The following is a 7952-nucleotide window of genomic DNA, read 5'->3' on the forward strand; positions in this document are numbered from 1 at the left end:
GTTATAGTACATCCAGTTTAAGAAATAGTATAAAACACCATGTTTAAGTTTTATATATGTGCAATATATATGTGATATATCACATGTATTTATGTTTAGAAAAAAATATGTAGAACTTCTGAGAAAAGAAATATCAGAAGAACATAAAAAACTCAAGCATCCCGTGTGTAGATGATAAAACTAATCCTTACAAAGAAAACAATTTTCCCCTGAATTAACCTACAATATATCCCTGTAAAAGTGTTATGTACCTATATAAATACATCATTGTAGTTTCTACATTTATGTGTATTTATATGGCAGTAATTTATAAAAGCTATAAATAAATGAAAGAGAGGAGGAATATAGAAGGAGAGGAGAGGAGAAAATACTCGGTACTGAAATGGAGCAAATTTTATTCTTTGCTTGTATGATTATGTCAAAATGAAGTCAAGTATTATGTATAACTACAATGCAATAATAAAAACCCAACATGCTTTACTTCTAATGAAGTAAGAAACCAAATTATAAAGTTCTAAAATTCATCCATGAAATTGTACATATAATTTTAGCCAAGAAATTTTTCAATTATAATATCAAAAGGAGTACTTATCATTACCTGACATTTATGTATATTATGAAACTATACTATTTCAATAATCATCAAGAAATCACAATATAAACTAAATTCATATTTGAATCCATATATATGTAAAAATTATACACTTAATTGCAATTAAAAAATCTAAATAAATCAAACCATGATAATGTCAATTTCACCAACTAACCTAACCCTGTCTCAAAATTAAAAAAATAAAAACTACTAGGGATATATCTCAGTAGTAAAGTATCATGAGGTTCAACTTGCAGCAAAAAAAAAGAAAAGAAAAAGAAAAGGAAAGAAAAAAGAAAGTGAAAGTGAAAATCAGCTAGCTCAGGAAGAAGCAAGTTTTCTATACGCCACTGCTCCTCTCCCGCTGGAAAATGGCATGTGGAGATTTGATTAAGACAATGGTTCCACGTGTCAATCACCAGCGTTTGGGTAGCTGCTGGGCCACAGGCGCACACCTGATAAATAGTATTAGAGGCAGGGTTGAGGATGCCCTCCAAGGACAAGGAAGAGAGAGGGTCTCTGCCACTAATGTGCTCCCAACCTGAAAGACCCGCAGGACTGAGGGTACACTGCCCAAAGAGAGGGCTCAGGCCTGCAGACTCCAGCCATTGTGGAGAATACCGGTCTGCCAGCTCCTGTTCCTGCAGTCAGTCACGCCATTTCAACAGCCTCCCTCCCCAGGCTTGTAATGCCATTGCCCACTCACCATTTCCTGGTTCTCAGGAGCTAGTCCTTGTCCCCAGGGATCTTCAGCCCCTGTGCAGCAGAGCAACCTGGGACTCCAAAACAGGAGAGTGAAACCTAGAGTTGAATGGACTGATATGGTGGTCTCAGGGGAAACAGGGAAGGTGGCGGAAGCCCACCCACAACTCCCTGGCAGCAAACAGTACTGGACAGTTCTAAGTGTTACTGATTGGACAGGACCTCAGACCTGCCCCTAGAGTCAGGGAGTGTTCTCTGTGAGTGACAGCAAATAATATCCAATCCAGGCATAAATAAGAACAGAATGACAAGTTCTTGGTTGCAGTTTTTTTTTTTTTTTTTTGAGGTTTGAGAATTTCTCCCCAAAGCCTCCGTCTGCTGCTATTTTAAGGCAATATTTCCTTCTAGAGGTGGGATCTAATCCAACCAGCAGAATAGTTCCATTTAACATAAGGCACAAGGTCATTTCAGTTTATGGATTTTATATGCCAGTATTTTATTCATAAATGAAAATAATATGATAGTCACTATGAAATGCTATTTAACTTTTCTGCTCTCTGTTCTTGTTAGAAGACAGACTAAACCTTGAATGGGAACAACCTCTAAAAGCAACATTATCTACTGAAAACAACACCTAAGGCACAAATGTAATTTAAATATTTGTAGAATTCACATTGAGAGCATAAAAAGAAAGGATTGAAATTGATATTAATAACATAACACAGCCTTTCCAGAATATTACCTTTGTATGACTTATAAAATAATACAAAGAAGTACATATGCTTTTGTAACTACATGATCAAGTTTGACTTTCTCCATCATAACTCATTTCACAGTAGCCACATTCCAGGTTTGAAGGCTATGGGTGCCTTAATGTCAGAGACTTAAAGAACATAATCAATCTTTTTATATGCTAGTGTTTAGAGATACAGTTCCCTAATAATATTTCTCCTCAGGCACAAAATTAGAAGAAACAAGACCCTGAGTGGGAGTAGGGAGCTCAAGACAGGAAGTCCAAATGTAGATCATTTTTCTCACTTCATAATGACCACAGGTTTTTCACATTGCAGATATCATACAGCAGAATAAACAACTTGGGTTTCTTAGGGGTTAGGGTTACAGCCTGCATTCTTCCATGGCCTGACTCTATTGTTTGCATACATGAAATTCACACTTATTTGGAAATTTGGGGTTAGACATAAAGGCCAAGCTGTAATATCTGTTTCCTTCTGTGGACTTACTTTCACAATTTATAAGCAGGTGGGCTGGGACTCAGGATGAGCTGTGTCTGATTCCAAAGTCAAATCAGCTTCCACTAGATCACAAAACTCTTGAAATATTTCTTATTCTCATCAGACTTGGAAAGTGGCAATTATTCAAAATGGCAGGATTTGTGATATATGTACATGAAATCTAGTCCTGTGTACTACATAGTATAATATAAACAGAGCAATCACATATAAATATATCATCTTGGGGATCCCCAGAATCCAGGGAATATGATTCAGTTTACATCAAGGGCAAACACCAGCTAGATTTTATCTAAACACCTATTTACATATCAAAATATAGGTTGATGTCAAATATGTGGGAAGTTAAATCAGGGTTTATTAATTATAGAACAGACTGACCTAGAGGAATGTAAAGGACCACCAAGTCCTATGTATTCAAACCAAAGTAGGACATGTAATACAGTAATGCAGCAGATATTTTTTATGGAGGGTATAGAGCAAAAGAAAGCCAAGGAGGAATATATAATTTTTGGCAGTATCAAGAAATGTAAGATAATTGGAATCTGGATTTCCAACAGAAAGCATTGACATATTGTGTTTAGGCATGTGAATGATATCAGTGCTCATGATGAAAAGGTAATATACTTCTGAAGTAAAATGATATGTCAGAAAATGGTTAGGCACTATCCAGTCCTTATACCATGGACAAGAGTGTTACAAGAAAAAATAACTTTTTAAAATGCCAAAATCCAGAGAATCCTGGCTGATAGAACCTACAGAGATGGGCCTATAGAGATTTATTTTTGGCATGGTACAATCATAAAAAAAAAAAAAATGGACTACTTCTACCTCATTTTTTTTTTTTTGGTGGTCACTTATTATTTAATAATAAAAAATTCAATCACATAGGAGACTCCTGAGTTCAGACATACAACTCTCTTCAATTATGGGTATTGCAATGGAATGAAATAAATATGTAACTCTCTGTTTGGAGATGACAAGACCTTAGAGAAGAGACTGTGATCCGGATATATTTGGGTTCTGTCCATCATCCATTCCTCCTGGAAACAGCTCCCCAACGCTCCTTTGGAAATGACCCCTTCCCATCCCTCAGCTGGTGGGATGCCTGGCTCAGGTGTGACCGGTCAGAGCACAGCGACAAGCCTTCCTTGTCCTCTCTCACGAGGGCCTTGGCTTGGACTCTTCTCCCTGCTCGTGTCATTCCAATTGCTCTCCTGCCACCACCCTGTCACTGAGTCACTTTCCATTCACCCCCCATGTCTTAGCAAATATCAGCTCCTCCTCTTCCCAAACCACTTCTAGAGGTGCACTGGGATTTCTTTTGTTTAGGGGGGGTACGAGGAATTGAACTGAGGGGCACTTGCCCACTGAGCCACATCCTCAGCCCTATTTTGTATTTTATTTAGAGACAGGGTCTCACTGAGTTGCCAAGTGCCTGGTTGTTGCTGAAGCTGGCTTTGAACTTGAGATCCTCCTGCCTCAGCCTCTGGAGCCTCTGGAACTACAGGCAGGTGCTGCCACACCCAGTGTGGGCTTTCTTTTGTTTTTATATGCCCAGCAAACTCTCAACCTGGTGAGTAGGTTGAGATTTGGATCCAACCACATGAAATTGTCAATACTCCTCCTTTCTTGATACACAAAAAGGGCGAGTTCCTATGGTTAGCAACCCCCCTCCCCCAGGCCACAACACCTGAACATACACCCCCCACTGGCCAATCAGAGCATTATAATTCCTTGGATGCCACCATCGGTGGGGGCAGGAGGGAAGGTGGCTTCATTCAGGCCAGAGTCCTTCCCTGGGATTTTTCTCTTAAGACCAGAATCTGCCATTTGACCTCCAGACTATGGAAGGGTGAGTCTGTCTGTATGCAAATGACCATTTTCCCCAGGATGTGCAGTGGACGAAGAGTCTGAGCAGAGTGGGACAGAGCCCAGAGCTGAGAGATGGACAGGAAGCTCGGCTGGGGGTGTTCCCTCCCCGAGGCCCTGCTTCTTGTAGACTTAGCCTGAGTGCTGTTTCTTTCCCAGCTACATGAACCAAAATGAAAGTCACCTTTTCATGCCTAATCCAGTTGAGCTGAGTTTCTGTCCCTCGCCACGCAAAGACCTTAACTCATGCCCTCATCCTTCCGGGTAGGTTGGGCAACTCCTCTGGGCTCCCTGCCAGCTCTGTTGTCCACAGCCCCATGTCTGTCTGGGTTCCAGGAGAACAGACACGAGTCACCACTGTCTCTGGTGCCCAGCACAGGGCCAGGCACAGGCCCAGACCCTGCCAGGGGTGATCCTGTGCCCTCTTTCACTCGTGTGCCCATTTGTTGGGTTTAAAACTTTAAATTTTGAAAAATGAGCCTGGTGGGGGCTTGGAGAACTACTGCCCTATTAGATGAAGGGCTGGGGCCATGGAGGAAGGTGTGTGGGGTGTCACACAAAGAGCAGGAACCCAGGGGTGCTTTAACACTAAGCCACATCCCCGGCCCTTTTTTTTTTTTTTTTTTTACATTTTAGAGACAGGGTCTCACTGAATTGTTTAGGGTCTTGCCAAATTGTTGAGGCTGGCCTTGAACTCCTGATCCTCCTGCCTCAGCCTCCCAAACCACTGGGATTACAGGTGTGCACCACTACACCTGTCCCTTTGACCCATTTTACAGACAGGATTTTGAACCAGAGAGAGAGAGAGAGAGAGAGAGAGAGAGAGAGCAGTAAAGTCACTTGCCCTCCCACCCGCCAGGAATCTATAGTGGAGCTGGCAGTTTGCCTCTGGTAGCTGTGTCTGGAGGCCAGGGAATGGCTCTAATGACTTCAGCTGAGCTTAGATATCCAAAGCCAGTACAGTGACAGAGAAGGCTAGGGTGAGCTCTTTGGTCACTGGTGTGGAATCTGAGGGGTCCTAGGTGAAGACAGGGTCAGTTGGAAGCACGGAGGTGGCGTGGGGAGGGGGCTCTTAGGTGAGGCTGAGGGCTGGAGAAGAAAGGCTGGTTGGGGGCTATTGAGCATCCCAGCCCTTGCAGGGACCCTGAAGTGAAAACTCCTTCCTCATCTTGAGGAAGCAGGAAGAAGGCTTCAAGCCAGTGAGGGGCCCCCTGAGGCCTGGGGAGGAGGAGAGAAAGACAAAAACAGAAACAGCAGGAGGGAGGAGGTTGGACCTGGGCAGACAGGGAGGGAGGCAGCAAGGACAGGCAGGCAAGCACAGGCCAGGTGGCTCCCTCGCCCAGTGGCCCAGCTACACTTACTCATGGCAGTCAGGATGATGCCTGGGACTGAGTGCTTCCCACCAGCCAGACACCCAGCTCACGTCCCTCCCGATGCACCCGGTGCACGGTATGTAGCGCTCATGAAGTGGAGTTACTCGAAGAACAAGATCACATTTAAAGTCTGCAACAGATGTGCGGGGTGTGTGGCGTGCTCGATGAGGGGCCTGAAGGTCAGGCAGGTTAGGGAGCTTGCCCAAGATCACACAGCCAGTAACATGAGCAATGATGGGCCAGCTGATCGCCTCCAGATCCCACAACCCGACCGTCAGACCTATGTTGTCTTCATTTCACTTAATGGAACGGTACTGAGCATGTGCTGCCTGCCTGACCCAGTGCAGGGGCTACAGCAGTGGACAAAATAGACAAAACATGTAAGAAAGCCCTGGCTCATTTGTTTTTGTAAACTTTCTCCTCTTTGTGAAATACTTTCTTGGGAAAGGTTAGATTTTAAATCTTCTAAAATAACTAGATGTACAGTGAAGGTGACACATACATGGGTTTCCAGGGCAAGTAGCTAAAACAAAAGAATAGTAACAGAAAATATTCAGTGCCCAGTAAACATTGAAAATAATGGAGAAATATGTTCTCCTATTTCTACATTTATGTATATTTTCACCTATTAATTTGCCAGAGAGACTAATACAGTCTATATTTCTTTGGGAATGGGAATGTAGATCATGCAAGTGATAAAAATCTGGAAAAGGTTTGGGGGGATCCCCATGCTTGGGTATTTGCCCTGGATCTATTCTGACAAGCTCTGATTCCTACCTGTTGAGACCATTCTCCTGATGTCTCATCTAATCTTAGACTGAAGATATCAGTATTGCTTTTTTGGTCCACTTGTTCTTTCCCCAAGAAGACAGAATTAAGAATTAACTCCAGGGCCTGGGGATATAGCTCAGTTGGTAGAGTGCCTGCCTCACAAGCACAAGGCCCTGGGTTCAATCCTCAGCACCACCAAAAAAGAATTAACTCCATGATATCTACATGGAACTCTATGAAGAGATTGTCTTACATGTAGGACAATAATAAACTCTGACCATCCTGACTGATTCCACAGGGGACACTCCTCAATGAATATTTTTATATCCAGATTAGTTATCTATAAATATATGCATAGGTCTCCATACTTGGGTGACACTGTTTTATACAATAAAGTGTTTGGATAAATATTTGAGTAGAAAAAAATAGTATCCAGTACTTAAATATCCACCCTACCAGCCACATCCAGTGGCACAAACATGAAAGTTCTGTCACAGATCCTACAAGGAATATCCTGCTCCCATCATTGGAGATCCCCTGCCATTCATTTGCCTTATACACAGACACAGAAGGTGAATGTAAAAGGATTTCTCAGATATGATCCCGGATGAAGATTTGCCTGGATTGGTCTTCTCTGGACTGCTCTCTTTTCCTGTGGGTGCCTCCTGATAAGTAGTCATATGGATTTGGTGTGAGGACCAAGTCAGTATCTAAAAATGCTCCCACTCTGGACATTTTTGTGCCTAGAACATTGGAAGCTTTGGACCCATCAAGAAAATACCTACTGTCTTGCAGATCTTTCTTAACACAAGCCAAACAAGGAAATGTCTCTAGAATGTGGGTGCCATCGTTCTACATTCTATTGGGTTATAGTGCTAATAAGTCATCGCTTCTTTGAAGTTTAATTACCTGGGTATCCTTCCATAATAAAACCTCTCAAAATTTTCCTTGGAGTGCTGATTTCTCATCTACTTAACAATCCAAAATTATACAAACAAGGATGAACTTTCAGCCTCTTGGGAATTCATCAATGCACTATTGCCCACTTCTGTGGAGGCTCATAGCAGGTCTGGCAGGTGCCCTGGAGAAGACTTGCATCTGGATGGCAACATTAGAACTTTGATTTCATCCAAGTGAGCTTAATCTGTATCTTGAGCCTGCATCCAGGCTGGAGCCAGAAAATCACAATAATTTCAGAATATACTTGTTAGGGAGCTCAAAATGGTGTAAAAGCAAGCTGTAATTCTGGGCTCAGTAGCTCACTTGTGAGAAATACTTCCAGTGGTCACCTGATGGCAGCCTTGCACAAACCCAGGTCAACCTTGTTGCCCACGCAAGTTCCAGGCTAGTCACCTGGATATCAGTCAGTGGTCACTCACCTGCCTCTACAAA

This window comes from Sciurus carolinensis, unplaced genomic scaffold (assembly GCF_902686445.1).
Source record: "Sciurus carolinensis unplaced genomic scaffold, mSciCar1.2, whole genome shotgun sequence".
NCBI classification, from domain to species: domain Eukaryota; kingdom Metazoa; phylum Chordata; class Mammalia; order Rodentia; family Sciuridae; genus Sciurus; species Sciurus carolinensis.